Genomic DNA, 23,164 nt, shown 5'->3' with positions numbered 1-23,164 from the left:
GTGCATAGGGTCACTGTGAATCAGAACCCACTTGACAGCTGTAACAACAACAACAGCACTGGACATTGGCTTCACAGTCTGTAAAAATTCATTCTAAAACATGAAAATTACCAATAAATGATAGGGGCCCTATTGTCTGTACCAGGGCAGACTGCCCCTTATCCCTCTTTGGCTACTGATCCATTATAGTAGGGATTCGATGACATTACTTGAGCAAAATGGTTTGTAAATTGTGGATCTGTACATCAATTGATATTGTATTATTAGATTTTATTTATTATAGAGTTGAACAAGGTGTCTCTATTTTCTAGATAAAGGCTTGAGAAAATTTTCATGATGCTAGATATAGGGTAACATTTCTACTTGTCTCTATTGAAATAGTCATGAATGCATTTGATATCATTATTGTTCTCTGGCACAAAATACAGTAATTTCATTCTGTAAACTTTTTTCTTTCTTCTGATATATTAAAAGAACCAAAGGGCAACATATTTTATTTTAAAAATGGGGACTATTAGAAATCGCCTATTAAAAAAAAATATGTGTAGTTAATTGCATTGCTTGGCTAAAGCAGCATTACTAATAGACAACTGAATGGAACATGGTTGAAATAAAGTCATTACGTTCAGCCTATAATTATAAGGCATGATAGATCACATTCTGAGGTTATCTAAACCTTAAAATACATAGCTGTCTCACTCTGAGTTGGTTTGCTAACATACTATCTGGGAAACCAATAAATATTCATTATTCATATTAAACACAAAACTCTGTTAGGAGAAGCTTACCTATCTCAAGGTCACCTATATTAGGGAGCACAAAGAAGAATACCAAGGATAAATTTATTCAAGGCCCTGTTAAGCCACAAAGTTTTTGATATCTGGCAAACCTTGACTCTACCCCATTTGGGAGAGGAATTTTTAATTTGCTAACTCTTTCAGCTCTATACTACTTTGTAAAGATAAAGTCCAAATGGCTATAAGAGAATACCAGGAAAGCACAAAATCTATGTAAACGTAAGGCCCTCTTACAGCTTGTGAGTTCCAATAGTTTATACAAAATGCTTTTCTTGACATGTAACATTAAATATCTCCCAAAGCATTTTAAATCTGTGAAATTCACTGAAATCATACAGTTCTATCATTGTCATTGTTGTTAGGTGTCATTGAGTTGATTTAGACTCATAGTGACCCCATGTGACAAAGTAGAACTGCCACATTGGGTATCCTAGGCTGTAATCTTTATGGAAGCAGATTGCCAGGTCTTTCTTTCAGGGAATCACTGGGTGGGTTTGAGCCTCCAAACTTTTGTTTAGCAGCCAAAGGCTTAATGGAAAATACCTAAACACACATACTCTAAGAGCCATTGACTGAAACATCAGGCCTCATGCAACCTTCAGACACCTTGAGATTTTTGAGAAGGTTGACTTTTAAGTCAGCGCAACATAATTTTAGAATGGGCGTGGCCTCAAGTTTGGCACCAAAACCCGGTGCAGTTGAGCCGAATCTGACTCATAGTGACCCTCTAGGGCACTGTGGAACTGCCCCATAGGGTTTCCAAGGAGAGCCTGGTGGATTTGAGCTGCCGACCTTTTGGTTAGCAGCAGTAGCTGTTAACCACTATACCACCAAGGTTTCCAGTTTGGTCCCACAAATCCATAATTAACCCCAAAATATAATTATAGTTGTGCCAGGGGAATCAAAACAGTTTATATAGTGGTAAATGTGATGGATTCTTTTATATATAATGAAATGTAAATGTCATTTTGTAAATAGCTTGCAATGACTTCAAATACCTGTTTATTTTTACAACTTACTACTTCCTCTTTCCACCTGGAATAAATGCTCTTTGAAACTGGTGTCCAAATTTATGTTAACCAAGATGGAACCTTAAGGCTTGGGCCCAACTCACTGGTATTTCTCTGAACAAAACTTCAGCAGCAGCTGTGATCATCAACTGTGGTTACATCTGTAGACTGTAGCTTGGTGACATTTCTACCCCTCCCTGTGGACATCAGAACATTTTGGCAGATGGCCATTCCATCAAGCACCAGAGAATCCCTGGGAGGGGTGTGGCTGTCATGAGTAAACCCATAATATCAAAATCTGCAACTGTAAGTGTGCAGTAAAAATCTCGTTTTCCTATATAAGAATCTAGGAAGCTCTAAAAGTCCCCGTAATTAATACCCTGAGAATGATACAATATCAAATTTTTTATTTGTTCATATCATTTATTATGTGTAAATAATTTGAACAGAAAAAGCCCTGTTACGACCAAAACAACATTTCTGAGGGAAAAAAAAAAAAGCGTTCCTTAACAACCATGGGCACTTAACATTTATTATTGAACTTCAGGGTTTAGAATGAGTTCCTGGAGAAATCTGAAGCCAAAACTATTCTTTGCAATATTTGTGCATAAAGTCCTTTAGTTTTACCTTTAGTCAATCGCTATGGAGGAGGTTAATTGTCAAATAGTGAAACCAGTACATGTTTAGATATGGAACATGGTGCATTCTAGCAAATGGAGTGGTATTCTGAGTGATAATGTGTCACAAAAACAGTGACACTGAAAACTGGTTGAGCTCCAAGTCCAAACACTGGGGAAAGAATACATATGCCAACGCCAGATTAATGCCAGAAATATAATATCCTAGCTCAGGACAAATTAAGATTCAGAAATAATCCAAGAGAAGGAGATGCCAAGACTTAGCAAAAGTGAGAACCAGAGCCAGGGCCTTTAGGGTGGTCCAAGAAGAGCCAAGTGGAATGGATGAAGGAGGAATGTGGAAGGAATTCAGGGAACTTTTTCTTGTCCTTATTAACCCCTCTTCCTCTGCTTTTACCAGTTTCCCCTATTAAAAATAATACTCTGAGAGCCTATACTTGTTGTTATTGGGTGCTCTCAAGTCGGGTACTGACTCATAGCAATGCTATGTACAACAGAACGAAACACCACCCAGTCATGTGCCATCATAATCCTTGTTATGCTTGGGCCCATTGTTGCAGCCACTGTGTCAATCCATCTCATTGAGGGTCTTCCTCTTTTTCACTGACCATCTACTTTTCCAAGTCTTTCTCCAGGGACTGGTCCCTCCTGATAACATGTCCAGAATATGTGAGACTAAGTCTCGCCAGCCTTGCTTCTAAGGAGCATCCTGACTATACTTTTTCTAAGACAGATCTGTTCGTTCTTTTGGCAGTCCATGGTATATTCAATATTCTTCTCTAACACCATAATTCAAAGGTGTCAATTCTTCTTCAGTCTTACTTGTTCATTGCCCAGCTTTCACATGCATATGAGACGATTGAAAATACCATGGCTTGGGTCAAGCACACCTTAGTCCTTAAAGTGACATCTTTGCTTTTTAACACTTTGAAGAGATCTTTTGCAGCAGATTTGCCCACTGCAATGAATAGTTAGATTTCTTGACTGCTGCTTGCATGGGCGTTGAATGTGTATCCAAGTAAAATGAAATCTCTGACCACTGCAACCTTCCATCCTTTTATCATGATGTTGCTTATTGATCCAGTTGTGAGGATTTTGGTTTTCTTTATGTTGAGGTGTAATCCGTATTGAAGGCTGTGGTCTTTGATCTTCATCAGTGGTGTTTCAAGTCCTCTTCACTTGCAGCAAGCGTTATCAATAACACTCTGAGAGCCTGTACTTAGTTTTCCTCATCTGTGATTTTATTCTTAGTACAAAAGTTTCCATAAATCAAGTTACATTTTAATTAATTAAATGTAATTATTTGAATAAATGAATAAGGAGGTAATAAAAGTATACCAACTGAGCAAAAGGGCATAATCATTTTTTTAGCTATGTATTTGGTCAAATCTTCTTACATAATTTTGTCAATATGGATTCTCAGCAGACTATGGGAGGCGTCCCGGAATATACCTTTTACAGCACTGAGGATCTTTTCTTAATCTTGAGCAATCTAATAAATTAGAAAAAAAAAAGAAAATATTTTTGTTTAATATTTATTTCTTTATGAAATGCAAGGCAAAATGTTTCATGTTGATAGCTTTTCTTCTTTTGTTATTTGTCCCTTTATCCTTTTTTTTTTTTTTTTCTTTGAGATATATCTTCATTTGAGTTCTCAAGAAGTCAGTCATGTTGCTACAAGACCAGGATGTGAGAACAAACAATAATTTGGTTAATGTGCCCTGGTGGTGCAAAGGTTAAGTGTTTGGCTGCTAACTGAAAGGTTGGCTCTTCCGACTCACCCAGTGGTACTGTGGGAGAAAGACCTGGAGGTTTGCTTCTGTGAAGATTAAAAAAATTCATTCCCTTTGGGTCAATTCTGACTCATAGCGACCCTATAGGACAGGGTAGAACTTCTCCAGTGGGTTTTCAAGGCTATAAATCTTTATGGATGCAGACAGTCACATCTTTCTCCCACAGAGTGGCTGGTAGGTTTGAACTGCCAACTACTTCACCACCAGGGCTACTTCTCTAAAGATTACAGTCAAGAAAACCCTATGGGGCAGTCCTATTCTGACACATGGGTTCCTATGAGTCAGAATTGACTGGACAGCATCCAACAACAACAACAACAATTTGGTTGGTAGTCCTGGCATAACACTGGTTATAGAGTGGGGAAGTGAGACATTGGGGCATAGGGTGGAAAAGATAACCCCTCAAGTGTGTATTTCTCAACAGATTATCAGCACAAGTACATGGAGCTGAACTCCATTATGGAATTGAGAAATTCAGAGTCAGCCTACCCATAGAGAAGGGATCAAGGATAGTTACACACTCCCGTTAGTCCTTGGGAATGTTGAGGGAAGTGACTTTTATTCCCTGGCACTTCCAGCTACCAGGTGGACCAGAGAAAGCCCTTGGACAAAGAGATGCAGGTGCTGCCAATTGGAAATTATCTTTCACCTAAATGGTGTTGACTGGGAGAATAGGGAAGGCAACAACAATGTCAGGCTTAAAGTAGGCTTTTTTCTTCCTCATCAATGTATAAAAGCATTTTAGTTCTGAAGTTTACTAATTTTCATTATTTTTCTGACAAAGAACTTTTATAGCTTATACTTGATCTTGTAATTTTTTATGAATTTTTAAATATACACATTTTTCTCTTATATGTTGTCCATTGCCTTTCCCCTTTAAGACTTTTGTCTCCTAGAGATCCATTAGATTCGTCATAATATTTAAGATTATGTTTTTGATATTTAGTTTTATAATTCATTTGGAACTCATAAAGTAGAAGTGAGAGTATATTTTATTTTCAAAATACTCAGAGAACTCAGCCAACACCGTTTTGTAATAATATATCTATTCCCCATTGTGTTGAGATAATTTTAGGTCTTCCCTCATCATAACTTTCCAATTGTTGTTTGCTACTGTTGCCGAAATTTGTTATTAGTGCCTGAAGTTTTACATGACATTTAAAATGATTTTGTCAATATAAAGTGTCATTGAGATTTTGCTTATCATTGCTCCCTTCAGATATTACACTTATGCCATCACTTAGTAGGAATTGCATTCTTTATGGTATCTATTCTTTTTCATCCCCACATAACCTTGTCTTCTTTTATGACTCTTCGTAAAGTTGTGAAACTTCCTTCTATATTTTTCTAAGTTTGTACCTGTTCTTTTCCATGTCATATTTCTGTAACTTTTATTCATGAGATCTTTTTGGGTTAAAGCAAGAGGCAGGAATGCTTGTAGAATGCTTTGAGAAGAGATGGGGAGGAAGAGAGCATGATGTGTCTCTTGGATATTATCTTCGGTGTTATGAAGAGGAGAGGTGTAGTAGAAATTGAAGGAATTGTTCCCAAGGGTAGTTGTGAGACAAGAGCCCTCAGGCAGAAATGTTTGATCCTTAGAGACAAAATGCAACTGAGACGGGGCAGAATGTGTGTGAAATCTAGGGATTTGTGTAAAATCCAATGCCTAGCTGACCCCTGTGAAGTGAAGACTCCTGGGAATTAGCAGCTAAAAGGTCTACTGCTTTCAGGACAGTGTCTGTGGCGTGGACATCAGTACGTTGTGAAAGACGCCTATCTTAGTTATCTAGTGCTGCTATAGCAGAAATACCACAAGTGGATGGCTTTAACAAACTCAAATTTATTCTTTTACAGTTTAGGAGGTTAAACAAAAAAACCAAACCCATTGCCTAGTTGAATTGATTCTGACTCATAGTGACCATAAAGGACAGAGTAGAACTGCCCCATGGGGTTTCCAAGGACTGCCTGGTGGATTTGAACTGCCAACCTTTTGGTTAGCAGCCATAGCTTTTAACCACTATGACACCAGGGTTTCCATTTAGAAGTCACAACTCAAGGCGCCAGCTTTAGAGGAAAGCTTTCTTTCTCTGTCGGCTGTGGGGGAAGGTTCTTGTTCCTTGGTTTCGTTGGTGATCTTCACGTGGTGAGGGATCTACCACCCCCTCTCTCTGCTTGCTTCTCCATGCCTAATCTGCTCCTTTATATCTCAGAGGTGATTTGGCTTAAAACACACCCTACACTAATACGGCCTCTTAACAAAGAAAACTCATTTTCGAAGGGGATTATAATCACAGGTATAAAACCAAAAACCAAACCCGTTGCTGCTGAGTTGATTCCCACTCCTAATGACCTTATACGACACAGTAGAACTGTCCCATAGGATTTCCAAGGAGCAGCTGGTGGATTTGAACTGCTGACCTTTTGGTTAGCAACCATAGCTCTTAAACACTCCACCACCAGGGCTCCATCACCACAGATGTAGAGGTTAGAATTTATAACATATATTTTGGGGGGACACAATTCAATCCACAACAACACCCAAAAAGAGGAGCAGAGGGAGTGGTGCCTATAATTGGCTTCAAGAAGGGCATCAACGAACATGGTTGCAGGAATTAGATGAATATGCTGAAGCAGCAGGGGTTGAATGGATGCAGAGAAGGATGACTAATAAAAGGGGGGAGTTTTTTTTTTTTCTATACAGTTACATGCATAGTTATTTTTTTCTTGGGAATTGTATGAACAGTATTTATCATGTCCTTAAAGGGATGCACATACGAAAAAAGATTAAGAATCTCTGGTCTAAAGCAGCTCTCTAACCAGGCATAACAAGATAATGGCCTGTCTGCTCTCCTTCGAGGGGTATTTTAAAGGTCCCTGCCCACACCAAGAGAAACTGTCTCCTTTTTTCCTCCCTGCTCAAAGTTTTCCTGCCCTTCTATTCACAGGAAAAAAAAATGGGAGGAGAATGACCACAACCAAGCTAGTTGGATCACACTAAAATCAAAATTAAAGCTCATTAATAAAAATCTTCCAAGAGAAGGGCATTCAATTATATTCAATTCAATTCAACAAATATTTACTGGATAACGAGTAGGTACCAGAAGGAGCGTTGGAGGCCCGGTGGTTAAACACTTGGCTGCTAACCAAAAGATCGGTGGTTCGAACCCACCAGCGGCTCCATGGGAGAAAGGTGTGGTGGTCTGCTTCCAAAAAAGTTACACCCTTGAAAACCCTATGAGGCAGTTCTACTCTGTCTTAGAGAGTTGCTGGGAGTCGTAATCAACTCGACAATGGATTTTTTGGTTTTAGTAGGTACCAGCTACTCAGCTAGGAATGGTCTATGATTTTTTTTTCTTAATATTCTTTGGAAAAAAACTTTCCCTTTCAGTATTGATCAGGGATGGGGATGGTAACACAAACCTTATATTTCTATATACAATATTCCTTAGCAACTCTCTAGCAACCTTCAAATGAGTAATCTTTCACTGATGCAGTGCACAGAACGAAATTTTAAGAAAAAAAATCTTCTTTCTTTGGCCAATAACCTTTTAATTTTAAGTGTTTTACAGGAGGGGATAAAGTTTCACATCAAGGTTTAAATTATTCATTATCAAGTGTTCCTTCCCACTATTATATCTAGCATAATATTGTGAACAATAAATGTCAGTAGAATTAAATTTCATTAAATACAGCAAGTCTGGGAAAATCTATGAGAAGTATTATTCTTTCCTTGTGTGGCAGGCAGAATAACGATACCCCAAAATGTCCATGTACTAATTGTCAGAACTTGTTACATGGTAAGGGTGAATTAAGGTTGTAGATGTAATTAAGTTTGCTAATCACTGGACCTTAAAAAAAACTGGATTATATAACATTATCTGCATGGACCCAATATCATCACAACGGTCCTTAAATGGAGAAAAGAGGGGGGAGGTAAAGTGTCAGAGTGATGAGATGTGAAAAAGATCAATCAGCCATTGGTAACTTAGAAGATGGAAGGGGGCCTGGAGCTAAGGAATGCAGGAAGCCACTAGAAAATGGAAAAGGCAAAAGCCAGATTCTTCCCTAGAGCCTCCAGAAAGGAACAAAGCCCTGCTCACACCTTGATTTTAGCCCAGTGTACCGTTTTGGACTTTTGACCTCCAGATGTGTTACCTAATACTTTTGTGTCATTTTACCAAAAATCCATTGCCGTAGAGTTGATTCCAACTCATAGCGACCCTATAGGACAGAGTAGATCTGCCCCATAGAATTTCCAAGGAGCACCTAGTGGATTCAAACTGCCAGCATTTTGGTTAGCAGCTGTAGCACTTAACCACTACACCACCAGGGTTTCCTGTGTTGTTTTAAGCCACTAAATTTTTGGCTGTTTGTTACAGCAGCTACACAAAACTAATACACTTTGTGTAAAATTAAATCTTCTTTTGAGGTTCCTGTTATCATTTTCTCTCCTTTGCCTTATACATGGTATTTATATAATCTCTAATTGTTCCGTCTCATTAACTGAAGATTCAGTTGCCTGGGTAGACTCTTGCCATATACCTGGGACATTTTAAAATTCGTGTTTATGAGCCATCAACCACAATAGCCTTGACCACTATTTTCACACTTTCCTCCCTTCCTCTCTGCTCAGTCACTGAAACAAGCAAACGATATGAAAAACAGCCTGATACTTAACATCTCCTTTTTCTGTTGCCATATCTTTCTCTCACTGAGATTCTGGAGAGCGTCAGCTACTCATGGCAGAGTTGTTTCCCTTGTGGTTCATTTGGCTTTCTCCATTATTTATTTTTCATTACTCTTCAAGCTATCTGGCACCTTTCACCACACATACACCTACTCAGATCGATTTCTCTCACTCAAGCCATTAATGATGTCCCAAAGTCAGCATTTATAGCACGCTGCTGAATATAATTATTCATTCCCTCCTTCTTAAAGCTCGACTTCCCTGATTTCTATGAAGTGTTACTTGTATCTCTTTACCTTCTTTCCTCCCTCTTGTGGTCCTTTTCCACTCTCTGCTTTTTAACTGAGCTGCTACCAGCAATTGGAGTCCCTGGGGTTACAAACTGTTAATGCACTCAGTTGCTAACTGAAAGGTTGGGGGTCCAACCCAGAGGTGCCTCAGATGAAAGTCCTGGCCATCTACTTCCAAAAAACCAGCCATTGAAAGCCATGTGGAGCACAATTTTACTCTGATACACGTGGGGTCACCATGAGTCCAAATTGACTTGATGGCAACTGAAACAGGGAGTATCAACAACCACCTCTGCCTTCATCAGACATACTCTTCTGGGTAATACTTTCCACTTCTATAATTTTAACCATCCATTTTTTATGACAGCAATCCCCTAATACATACCTCTACCCCATATCTTTTCTCTGCACTTCATACTTTACTTTTTACCTGAATAACACAGGAGATTTCTCATTCTAAAGTATCAAAACGGAATTCTTCTTTCTCCCCAAACCTATTTGCCTTTCTCTATTAAGCAAAATCCATCCAGGTAAGGAGCCTAGAAGTTGTTTTTGCATTTTCCCTCTTCTTTAATATCCCAATCAATGGCCAATCAATTACCAAGCTCTAAATATTTCTGAAATCTATGAACATCTTTTACTTAGGCCAGAATCATTTTTACCAGAATTATTGCACAGTTTCCACACTGGTCTTTCTGCTATTCTTTCCCTTCTCCCCAGCTCCTGCCTCCACACAGCTGCCAGGGTGTTCTAGTTAAAATATAAATATTTTATGGCATTGCGTCCGTGTTGAAAAGGCTCAGTGACTCTGCATGGCCTACATGATGAAGCCTAAGATTTGAGCATATCAAAAAGACTCTTCCTGGCCTGGGGTCTGGTTTCTTTTTCCCTACCACATCTTAACTCAAACACAGTGTGCCCACAACACTGAATGGCCTGCAAGCCCCATTCACACCAGGCTTATTCTCATCTCTTTACATTCATGCAAACTTTTCCCTCTGCCTAGAGTCCCTCTTCCCTTATTCATTTGAATGGCTCCTTCGTGCCAAAGTTCATTCATGTCCAGAATGAATACTCCCAGCCTCCCATGTGTGTCAGAACTACGTGCCGTAGGGTTTTCAATGGCTGTGTTTTTGGAAGTAGATTGCCAAGACTTTCTTCCAGGGTACGTTTGAGTAGACTTGAACCTCCAGCCTTTAGGTTAACAGTCAAGTACGTTAACTGTTTGCATCCTCAGGGACTCCAATTGCTGGTAGGGCTCCCTGGGCTCCCACTGCCCTGGGTGCATGTCTCTATTATGCCACTCATTCCACTGTTTTGAAATCCTTCATTTACCTGTATGCCTTATAGAATGAAGAGCAAGAACATATTGTATTACAAATGTAGCATGTCTAGCACAGAGCTTGGGATGCCCTGTACACTTGGTAAATGTTGGTTGTACTTGACATTGGACTACTGAAATGCAATAAACCCATTGAACCATTGCTGTTGAGTTGATTCCAACTCATAGTAACCCCATAAGACAGATTACAACTGCCCCATAGGGTTTCCAGGGGGCAGCTGATGGGTTCAAACTGCTGACCTCTTGGTTAGCTGAGCTCTTAACCACTGCACCACCATAGCTCCCCTGTGATAAGCCTCACTGAACTCTCTATGGCCAGAATCCTTGATAAATGTTGTACACTAATGCGTGTCATATGAATGAAGGTATTATTCCTGTGGCTTCTAATACATGAAAAAGAAACAAAGGGAGAAAGGAAAGAAATGAGGGAGGGAGGAAGGAAGGAATAGCAAACAATGAGCTTTTTCATTGATTCCCTCCATAAACTAGAAATGAAAGTGGAGGCAGGGTTAAGACCAGGATGAATATGAAGAAGCAGATAAGAGGAGGACACTGAGGACTAAGTCTGACACCATTTTGCTCAAGGCTGATCTTACACCTGAGAGCTGGTGCCAAATGTTCTAAGCAATGACTTGTCCTTATTAATCATTGTGAGTCCTGGGCCAAGGTCTTTTGCTGTTTCAACCATCGCCCAGCAGAGGGTGTGACAGAGCAAAGGCGCTGGTTGACAACACTCATTTAGAAAACCTTGCTTTCTTTCCCAATGACCTCCTGTCTCTCCAAGCAATGACCTATTGTTGGGGGAGTTTCTGTTCTTGATTGTGCTGTTTACTGCCTTATGATAACATATTCACTGCATTTTTGGTTTTTTTGTTTGTTTGTTTTTGGCTGCTCTGTGTCAAAACAGACCAAAATATGGATGAGATTCTCCTGATAAGGCTAAAGACCCAAGGGCTATTACATATTAAACTTATTAGAAAGCCAAGGATGAATGGCATGTACAAAACTTTATATATAAAACCATTTCTGCTTGAACTTCATAGAGTAATGGATATATGTGAATATTCTGAGCTCTCTTTCAGTCCCCCTTCCCAGGCACTCTGTCATTGCTGGTTCACGAGTCAGCCAGCCTCTTAAATCACCATATGCTTTTAGCGTCATTTCCAGTCTGCAGTACTGCAAACAACTCAGTTGAGTTGTCAGAGAAGACTGATCTGGACGTAATATCACTTGCAAATGATTTATTCCATAAAGGCCATAAAAATGCCTTTTGAGCTGCTAAGCTTATTATTCCTGTAGTAAACAATGGTGTAAAGAGAGCTCTTTTAATTTGTTCACGGTGCGAGAAGTGTCAAGGGGAAGTCATATTACATTTAACATCCTTAGCACTATCAGATGACGAATAAAGACAATGGCAGGGAAAAAAAAAGCAAAAACCACTTGAATTAAGTGATTAAAAATAATCTCATTGTGAAGATACAGTGTTGAAGATAAAAAGATAGGAAGCAAAAATGCAGATGAAACTAATCTCTTTCCATTTCCCTCATTTCCCCGAAATGCGTTTTTGTTTAGTTTTGCTTTGTTAGACTGGTATTATCCTGGGTAGCCTAAATGAAGCTACACGCAGTTCCTCTGAGGTATTGCTCTACAGAAAAGAGAAAGGGCCTTTCAAGAGAAATGAACAGAAGACCACCTTCCAGCGTTTCTCAGTGAAGCGCTGTTGGTGTTTTGGGTAGGACAGTGCTTTATTGAGAGTGTCCAGGTCTCTCATTCCTGGACATTTAGCATCCCAGTTTCCTACCCTTTGAATATCAGGAGCATGCTGTAGGCACCTTGAGAAGCAACTATATATGTGTCCAAATACATCTTTGAGGATACAGAATGGCCTCCACCCAAGGAACGCCACTTGGAAATGTCTCATTCTACATGTTTTCATTCTGAAAGTTTATCAGGGCTTATTATCTAATACCCCTGACAAACATGGGGATGGAAGGTTTGCAGAGATGGAAGGACTTGAAATAACATATGTAAAGAGGCAGACACCATGTAGGCATCTTGTAAACGATGGTTAATATTGTTGCAGGAATCGCTGGATAGCGTAAATGTCTAAATGCTCACTACTAGCCAAAAGACTGGTGGTTCAAACCCACACAGAGATGCCTTGGAAGACAGACCTGGTGATGTGTATCTGAAAAGTCATGTGCCTGATGCTGTTGAGTTGATTCTGACTCATAGCGACGTTACAGGACAGAGTAGAACTACCCCACAGGGTTTCCAAGGAACGGCTGGTGGATTTGAACTGTTGACATTTTGGTTAGCAGCCGAGCTCTTAACCACTGCACCACCACAGGATGAATATATTGTTTGAACTTCGACTAAAATACGCTGACTTTATTGCACTTTAAATTCTGATGAATATTCCCCTGCAATTTCTGGTTAATCTCATATGTTTCACATACTCATGTTTTTAACACAATTTGATTCCCAGACATGTTTGTACACTCACATTATCTAATAGCATTTTACACCCTTTGTGAGTTTTTTTCCTAAATGTATTTATTTATGATTATGACTCCCACATCTATTGCTATTTGTTACATATTTTAGGTTTTTTTTTTTCATTCTTGGACATAAATCCATCCGTTCAGTGCCTAACCATATTTACATTTAGCTGAATGCCTACCGCCACAGGCTAGAATATTTATTCATAGGCTTGAAGAACTAAAATGTCTAGTAATCAGGTCATTTAGGTAGAAGTTATAGGTCTAACATAAAAAGAAATAAGAAAATGCATGTGGGTGAAATTCTCAATTGAGTGTAAATATATCTTTTTCCAGAGTCAGTTGAGTCTCTGGGCATTTTTAAAACTGATGCTTTTTGTTTCAATTACTTTTAAATCAGGGAATATTCAATAGCATAGCACTTTCTGGTAAAGTGAATTAAAACCATTCCCTGAGATACAAGGGATCTCATTACTGGGAGGAAGAAGAGAGAGCAAGAAACATAGTGAATAACCTAACTTTCAATCCTGTTTAATCTACAATCCTAACAGCTGGTGGATTCAAAAAGCTGGCCTTTTGGTTAGCAGCCAAACACCTAACCACTGAGCCACCAGGGCACCTCTAGGCTAAATTAGCACATTTCAAATTTTCTAAACCATAAAATGAAAAAAAAGATGGATGGTTCAGAGAAATCTGGCTTAACAATGCAACAGCTCCCCAGCTGTTACCTAGAGTCTCTTTCCAGTGTGAAACACTGATTTGACAGCGGTTCTTCACCCGAAGAGACCATCTTAACCCAGTGCTGTCGAGTCGATTCTGACTCATAGCAACCCTGTAGAACAGATTAAAAAAAAAAAAAATCCAAGAAATCCAAAGAAGCCAATCATGGTGAAATCTGATCTCTCGGGGCCCTATTCGGTCTTCAAAACAAAGGGACTAGTGTGGCCCTAAAATAAAGCTCTGGGGTCAGACAGCACGGGGATCAAATCCTTGTTGTTGTTAGCTGCTATCGAATCAGCCTCTGACTCATGGTGCCCCATGCATAGCAGAATGAAATGCTGCCTGGTCCTATGCCATCCTCATGATAGGACCATTGTGATCTATAGGGTTTTCCTTGGCTGATTTTAAGAGGTAGATCTCCAGACCTTTCTTCTTAGTCCATCTTAGTTTGCCAGAGGAACGAACATATCTGTCTTGGAAGAAGTACAGCCAGAATGGTCCTTAGGAGCAAGGGTGGTGTGGCTTTATCTCACGCATTTTGCATATGTAACTGGGGGGACCAGTCCCTGAAGAAGGACATCATGCTCACTAAAGTAGAGGGTCAACAAAAAAGAAGGCCCTCAAGGAGACTGACTGACACCATGGCTACAACAATGGGCTCACACATAGAAATGATCGCGAGGATGGCACAGGACAGGGCAGTGTTTTGTTCTGTTGTACATTGGGTTGCTACCAATTGGAACCAACTTGACAGCACCTGACAAAACAAATATATTTGTTGCAGGGCAAGGCTTCCCAGTTTGGGGCTAAGCCCTGCCTAGGTTCTTACCTTTTTCTGACCAAGAATGACCAGTAGAGGCTCAGAGGTCCCACATTAACAGAGGTTTATTAGTGACAGAAAGAAAGCAAAAGGCTCGTAAAGGGAGAGAGGGAGAGGGGTTTCCACCTATGCTAACCTCCAGTCTCTCGTGAACAAAGGATTTTCTAGGGTTTATAAAAGGTTTTCTTTATTCATTAGATGGGTGGAGACTTTCAGGAGAAGGGGAAGGATTATGCAAATCAAATGTGCACACAGAATTCAAGATAGATTTCCTCGCAGAGTTTGTCGGAACTAAGTTGGAGTCTGTCGCGAGGGCTGCTGGGGTGTTGAACAGGACTTATTCTGGGATGTTGTGCATGTGTGATGTCTCTGGATCCTGGTTCAAGTACCAGCAAGGGATTGATGCTCATGATTATCTCATGTGGAAGGTCATTCATAGGTTACCTTGATTTTTACTGTACATGCTCTTCTGCTGGTGGGGGACCTGAAAAACAACTCCAGAGGGTTATCAGTAATTTATAGCTGCTCAAGCATGTAGGGTTAGGAAATATGGCCCCTTATCTTGTCTAAGCACCTAGTTTGTTAATCACAAGTAGTCCTCCAATGCCAGCAGTAAAATTTATATGGTGGTCTGCACCTAGTTTTAAATTCCAAGAATACTAAGTCAGAGGTTATTTAATTCAGCCAGCCCGATCTCTTGCCTGTCTCATATTTCTAAAATTTCTAGGAAGGTGTAGGAGAAGTTGGGGTTTTGAGATGTGATAGCAATTAAAAACTAAAGTTTAGGTGAAAAATATTTATCAATAACTCTAAAATGATTACCTAAAGTAGAACATAAACATCTCTTATTATAACTGTGACAAAAGAGGAAAATAAAGGTGGCAGGCATCTTCTACAACATGGCATCCTCAGCTGGCCTAGCTGGCGCCACCTGATCTACCCCATAGGCATGTTAGATAAAATACTACAACAACAAATCTAAATCCGTATCCATATCTATATCCACGGTTAAGTCTGTGTCTCTGTACCCTTATATTAACATCCATACCTAAATCTAGATCTACAATTTGTAGCAGAAGCTTCTTTTTAGATACTCATGTTGTTGTTGTTAGGTGCTGTTGAGTTGGTTCTGACCCATAACAACCCTATGCATAACAGAACAAAGCACTACAGGGTCCTGTGCCAGTCTCACAATCATCACTATGTCACAATCACTGTGTCAATCCATCTCATTGAGGGTCTTCCTCTCTTTTGCTGATCCTGTACTTTACCAAGGATGATGCCCTTCTCTAGGGACTGGTCCCTCCTGGCAGCACTTGATTGTGCTCATGAGCCTATATATAGACGAAGACGCAGTCGTTCGAACAGAACAAGGGGATACTGTGCGGTTTAAAATCAGGAAAGATGCGTGTCAGGATGTATCCTTTCACCATATTTATTCAATCTGTATGCTGAGCAAATAATCTGAGAAGCTCGACTATATGAAGAAGAACATGGTGTCAGGATTGGAGAAGACTCGTTAACAACCTGTGATATGCTGCTATAGATATTCATATATTCATTAAATTATCTGCCACTCTCTTTTAATGTTTTAAATATTTTCTAACAAATAAAAGTAAAGGGAAACAATAAAAATTTATTTGGAGATAACATTCGTTATAAATCAAATGGCATTTTTAAATTAAACAAACGTGTTTGAAGTCAAAGGAAAAAAAGAAAAAGCCCCATGTGAGCTAGAGCTGATAATATCTCAGCAGTTTAGTGGGGCTTTAGTTCTGGATATGGACCTGTTGTGGGGAATGATTCTAATGCCCTCTGAGAGTAGGAGATAGAGCCAGGGGTCAGAAGGAGATGATGAAACTGAATCTGAGCTTGAAACCTTGAATTTTTGCCCCATGTACTGAGAGAGCAGTAGCAAAACCCAGCCTACCAGCCTATGGAGGCGGCAAGGAAGCTGCATCTACATGGAACTTTGAGTGGCCAGTCTAATGTGCAGGTGTCATCCAAATTTACACAGTGGTTAAAAGCATAGCCACTAACCAAAAGGCCAGCAGTTCAAACCCACCAGCCACTCATTGGAAACCCAATGGAGCAGTTCTACTCTGTCCTATAGGGTTGGTATGGCTTGAGATCAACTCAAGGGTAACAGCTTTTTTTTTTTTAATGCATCATGAGCTGAGAAACATAAGTAAAAACTTTCAGAATGACTGAAACCTCTAGGGTCTCAATAAAAATACACAAACACTCAGGGCAGATCATTTGTAACTGAAGGTACACAGTCCCACTGAGGAACTCTGAGAAACTCTGTGAAACACACCTCTGAGTTATTCCACCTAAGGAACAAGGCGACTGAGTTTAAAGTTTGCTTGTAGGTATCTTATGTCTCTGGCACTTCTGGATTGCTCTGTGTACTAGCTGAGTGTACAGAAAAAAAATATCTCCAGTCAGAAAAAGTGTGTTCGGTCAGAAATCAGAGGGTGTTTTCAGTAAGCAATCTTCAGGCAAGAAGACATGAGAGCTCCGATGATAACAGCAGGTCATCGACAACTTCCCCTGCAATGACCATATTAAGCAGTCTAAGTGAGGCAAAGTTGTACTCATCATCCTAAATGTTATATTGATTGTTTTCAATTATTTGGACATTATACTATTTAAATTAGTTATGTTTATAAATGGCCAAAGGCAATAATAAAAAAAAGAAAAAATAATAATAATATCACATCTCCTAATGGCTTTTTTAATGGCTAATAGAGAATTCTTTCAGCAGGGTTTTCACACCTACTCTATAAAAAGAAACATGTATAATTCCAAACAGATTAACCAAATGGAATCCAGCCAGTTTTCAGGAATGAGTACAGTCATGCACATGAATAGGGGTTTTAGGTGTTTATTTTGATGTGTTTCCTCAACAAGAAGGCATGGTTTGACATTATCATTCAACCATCATGCAACCCTACCTTCTGCCTTTTTTGTGTATTTTCAGAGTCCAAGAATCTCATTTCTGGAAGGTAACTAGAAACGGATATTGGAAAACCAACTGGATGAACCTCATGATTAATTGTGGTCCATGGGCTAATTATAGTGACAAATGTGAGACAGCCTCTGGCTGGGCATCACACAGATGTGAAGACATAGAAAAGAGACACTTGTGATCCTGAAAATCTCTTAGGCGGTATGCCTGAGGCCCTTGCCCTAACCTAGTACTGAAAAAAAAAAAAAAAAAAGTACTGAGAGATATGAAATTTGACATGTAGTTACTATGATTTACAACTGGGAACACCACCATTCATTTTTCACTTTTTCTACTGCTAAGGAAGTCAAAACTCTTGATTAGAAAGTCAAAACTGTTGGTTAAACATACCTAAGTTCACATAGGTTAAACTATCCCTGAGACTTTTAAAAAAATAGAAAATTTTAGCTTTTATCAGCATAGTTTTTTAAAAACCACAGTGTAAGAAAATCATTTTTACTATTACATAGTCACCTGTATTCAATACATTGCCTTTGAACATTGAGAAAGCATTATCAGTATCTGACTTGGACATTTTGGGGTGCCACATTTGTCCAGGGAGGAGAACATGGCAGTTGGTTTGTGAAAGCATCTACAAGCATCATTTGTCTTGCCTTCCTTGCTCACAGGATAAGGTATACCACCACCCCTCTTCCGCATGTCAGGACTTTCACAATCTGCACCCAAGTTCTCTCAACTTCTTGGCTCCCAGCACTCTCTGCCTCTCCTTCTGTTATATTCCTAATTGGACTCAATAATTTCCTTGCAGTTTTATGGTTTTCAATTCTCCCTATATTTGCCTATGCTGGTCCCTTTGCCTGAACTTCCCTTTCTATCAGTCTTCATCTGGAAAACACAGTCTACCTCAAGATTAAGCTCAGACATCACCTCCTCTATGAAGTCCGACATCTTCCATTCTTCATGATTACTTTCTTCCTAGGCCCCCTAGGCACACTTATGACCTCTCTCAAACTTGCTCTTTTAAGTGACTTGTCAACCTGATCACCTCTCCCATTAAATTATCAGCTCCTTGAAAGATGGGGTCATCATATATTTCTAACTGCTCTTCACCACCAACCCCTGAGTCTGGCACACTTTAGAAAACAATTGACTGTTCGTAGATGATGTGAGGAACCCAAAGGATGTGGAAAAGCTGTATCAGACCCACTTCAGACAGCAACAGACATAAGAGAAATAAGACTACATGTTTATTAAAATTTTAACGTGTGGTTGACATTGCATTAGGTGCTTCACCTATGAAGCAAAATAAGCCTTGCAATATTAATATATTTTCTTTTATTTTCACCATGTCTTGCACTATTTCTTCTTTCCCCAGTTGATAAGCAACATTCACTTTGCTTTGAGGAGACTTAGAATCATCACAGAAAAAGAAGTATGGGGGAAGAAACTGTTCAGTTGTTAAAACTTCCAAAATAGGCTGTTAGGCCCCATAACAGGAATAATCATTCTGAAAGCCAAAGTTTCATTTGAGATATATTATTATTTATTTTTTTAATTAATTTTATTAAGCTTCAAGTGAACGTTTACAAATCCAATCAGTCTGTCACATATAAGTTTACATACATCTTTCTCCGTACTCCCACTTGCGCTTCCCCTATTGAGTCAGCCCTTTCAGTCTCTCCTTTCGTGACAATTTTGCCAGCTTCCCTCTCTCTCTATCCTCCCATCCCCCCTCCAGACAAGAGTTGCCAACACACTCTAAAGTGTCCACCTGATATAATTAGCTCACTCTTCATCAGCATCTCCCCCCCCGCCGCTGACCAGTCCCTTTCATGTCTGATGAGTTGTCTTCGGGGATGGTTCCTGTCCTGTGCCAACAGAAGGTCTGGGGAGCATGGCCGCCGGGATTCCTCCAGTCTCAGTCAGACCATTAAGTTTGGTCTTTTTATGAGAATTTGGGGTCTGCATCCCACTGATCTCCTGCTCCCTCAGGAGTTCTCTGTTGTGCTCCCTGTCAGGGCAGTCATCGATTGTGGCCGAGCACCAACTAGTTCTTCTGGTCTCAGGATGATGTCGGTCTCTGGTTCATGTGGCCCTTTCTGTCTCTTGGGCTCTTAGTTGTCGTGTGACCTTGGTGTTCTTCATTTTCCTTTGCTCCAGGTGGGTTGAGACCAATTGGTGCATCTTAGATGGTCGCTTGTTAGCATTGAAGACCCCAGACGCCACATTTCAAAGTGGGATGCAGAATGTTTTCATAATAGAATTATTTTGCCAATTGACTTAGAAGTCCCCTCAAACCATGTTCCCCAGACCCCCGCCCCTGCTCCGCTGACCTTTGAAGCATTCATTTTATCCCAGAAACTTCTTTGCTTTTGGTCCAGTCCAATTGAGCTGACCTTCCATGTACTGAGTGTTGTCTTTCCCTTCACCTAAAGCAGTTCTTATCTACTGATTAATTCAATAAAAAACCCTCTCCCTCCCTCCCTCCCTCCCCCCTTCGTAACCACAAAAGTATATGTTCTTCTCAGTTTTTACTATTTCTCAAGATCTTATAATAGTGGTCTTATACAATATTTGTCCTTTTGCCTCTGACTAATTTCGCTCAGCATAATGCCTTCCAGGTTCCTCCATGTTATGAAATGTTTCACAGATTCGTCACTGTTCTTTTATACCACAATTTATTTACCCATTCATCCGTTGATGGACACCTTGGTTGCTTCTAGCTTTTTGCTATTGTAAACAGAGCTGCAATAAACATGGGTGTGCATATATCTGTTTGTGTGAAGGCTCTTGTATCTCTAGGGTATATTCCGAGGAGTGGGATTTCTGGGTTGTATGGTAGTTCTATTTCTAACTGTTTAAGATAACGCCAGATAGATTTCCAAAGTGGTTGTACCATTTTACATTCCCACCAGCAGTGTAAAAGAGCTCCAATCTCTTCGCAGCCTCTCCAACATTTATTATTTTGTGTTCTTTGGATTAATGCCAGCCTTGTTGGTGTGAGATGGAATCTCATCGTAGTTTTAATTTGCATTTCTCTAATGGCTAATGATCGAGAGCATTTTCTCATGTATCTGTTGGCTGCCTGAATATCTTCTTTAGTGAAATGTGCGTTCATATCCTTTGCCCACTTCTTGATTGGGTTGTTTGTCTTTTTGTGGTTGAGTTTTGACAGAATCATGTAGATTTTAGAGATCAGGCGCTGGCTGGTCTGAGATGTCATAGCTGAAAATTCTTTCCCAGTCTGTAGGTGGTCTTTTTACTCTTTTGGTGAAGTCTTTAGACGAGCATAGGTGTTTGATTTTTAGGAGCTCCCAGTTATCGGGTTTCTCTTCATCATTTTTGGTAATGTTTTGTATTCTGTTTATGCCTTGTATTAGGGCTCCTAGGGTTGTCCCTATTTTTTCTTCCATGATCTTTATCGTTTTAGTCTTTATGTTTAGGTCTTTGATCCACTTGGAGTTAGTTTTTGTGCATGGTGTGAGGTATGGGTCCTGTTTCATTCTTTTGCAAATGGATATCCAGTTATGCCAGCACCATTTGTTAAAAAGACTATCTTTTCCCCAGTTAACTGACACTGGTCCTTTGTCAAATATCAGCTGCTCATACGTGGATGGATTTATATCTGGGTTCTCAATTCTGTTCCATTGGTCTATGTGCCTATTGTACCAGAACCAGGCTGTTTTGACTACTGTGGCTGTATAATAGCTTCTGAAATCAGGTAGAGTGAGGCCTCCCACTTTCTTCTTCTTTTTCAGTAATGCTTTGCTTATCTGGGGCTTCTTTCCCTTGAATATGAAATTGGTGATTTGTTTCTCTATCCCCTTAAAATATGACATTGGCATTTGGATCGGAATTGCGTTATATGTATAGATGGCTTTTGGAAGAATAGACATTTTTACTATGTTAAGTCTTCCTATCCATGAGCAAGGTATGTTTTTCCACTTAAGTATGTCCTTTTGAATTTCTTGTAGTAGAGCTTTGTAGTTTCCTTTGTATAGGTCTTTTACATCCTTGGTAAGATTTATTCCTAAGTATTTTATCTTCTTGGGGGCTACTGTGAATGGTATTGATTTGGTTATTTCCTCTTCGGTGTTCTTTTTGTTGATGTAGAGGAATCCAAGTGATTTTTGTATGTTTATTTTATAACCTGAGACTCTGCCAAACTCTTCTATTAGTTTCAGTAGTTTTCTGGAGGATTCCTTAGGGTTTTCTGTGTATAAGATCATGTCATCTGCAAATAGAGATAATTTTACTTCCTCCTTGCCAATCCGGATGCCTTTTATTTCTTTGTCTAGCCTAAATGCCCTGGCTAGGACTTCTAGAACGATGTTGAATAAGAGCGGTGATAAAGGGCATCCTTGTCTGGTTCCCGTTCTCAAGGGAAATGCTTTCAGGTTCTCTCCATTTAGGGTGATACTGGCTGTTGGCTTTGCATAGATGCTCTTTATTATGTTGAGGAATTTTCCTTCAATTCCTATTTTAATGAGAGTTTTTATCATAAATGGGTGTTGGACTTTGTCAAATGCCTTTTCTGCATCAATTGATAAGATCATGTGGTTTTTGTCTTTTGTTTTATTTATGTGATGGATTACATTAATGGTTTTTCTGATATTAAACCAGCCTTGCATACCTGGTATAAATCCCACTTGATCGTGGTGAATTATTTTTTTGATGTGTTGTTGGATTCTATTGGCTAGAATTTTGTTGAGGATTTTTGCATCAATGTTCATGAGGGATATAGGTCTATAATTTTCTTTTTTTGTAAAGTCTTTACCTGGTTTTGGTATCAGGGAGATGGTAGCTTCATAGAATGAGTTGGGTAGTATTCCGTCATTTCCTATGCTTTGAAATACCTTCAGTAGTAGTGGTGTTAACTCTTCTCTGAAAGTTTGGTAAAACTCTGCAGTGAAGCCATCCGGGCCAGGGCTTTTTTTTGTTGGAAGTTTTTTGATTACCGTTTCAATCTCTTTTTTTGTTATGGGTCTATTTAGTTGTTCTACTTCTGAATGTGTTAGTTTAGGTAGGTAGTGTTTTTCCAAGAATTCATCCATTTCTTCTAGGTTTTCAATTTTGTTAGAGTACAATTTTTCGTAGTAATCTGAAATGATTCTTTTAATTTCATTTGGTTCTGTTGTGATGTGGTCCTTCTCATTTCTTATTCGGGTTATTTGTTTCCTGTATTTCTTTAGTCAGTCTAGCCAATAGTTTATCAATTTTGTTAATTTTTTCAAAGAACCAGCTTTTGGCTTTGTTAATTCTTTCAATTGTTTTTCTGTTCTCTAATTCATTTAGTTAGTTCAGCTCTAATTTTTATTATTTGTTTTCTTCTTGTGCCTGATGGGTTCTTTTGTTGCTCACTTTCTATTTGTTCAAGTTGTCGGGACAGTTCTCTGCTTTTGGCTCTTTCTTCTTTTTGTATGTGTGCATTTATAGATATAAATTGGCCTCTGAGCACTGCTTTTGCTGTGTCCCAGAGGTTTTGATAGGAAGTATTTTCATTCTTGTTGCATTCTATGAATTTCCTTATTCCCTCCTTGATGTCTTCTATAACCCAGTCTTTTTCAGCAGGGTATTGTTCGGTTTCCAAGTATT

This window comes from Loxodonta africana, chromosome 6 (genome assembly GCF_030014295.1).
Source record: "Loxodonta africana isolate mLoxAfr1 chromosome 6, mLoxAfr1.hap2, whole genome shotgun sequence".
Classification (NCBI taxonomy): Eukaryota; Metazoa; Chordata; class Mammalia; order Proboscidea; family Elephantidae; genus Loxodonta; species Loxodonta africana.
The sequence above is the reverse complement of the archived record's forward strand: the minus strand, read 5'-3'. Positions refer to the sequence as shown.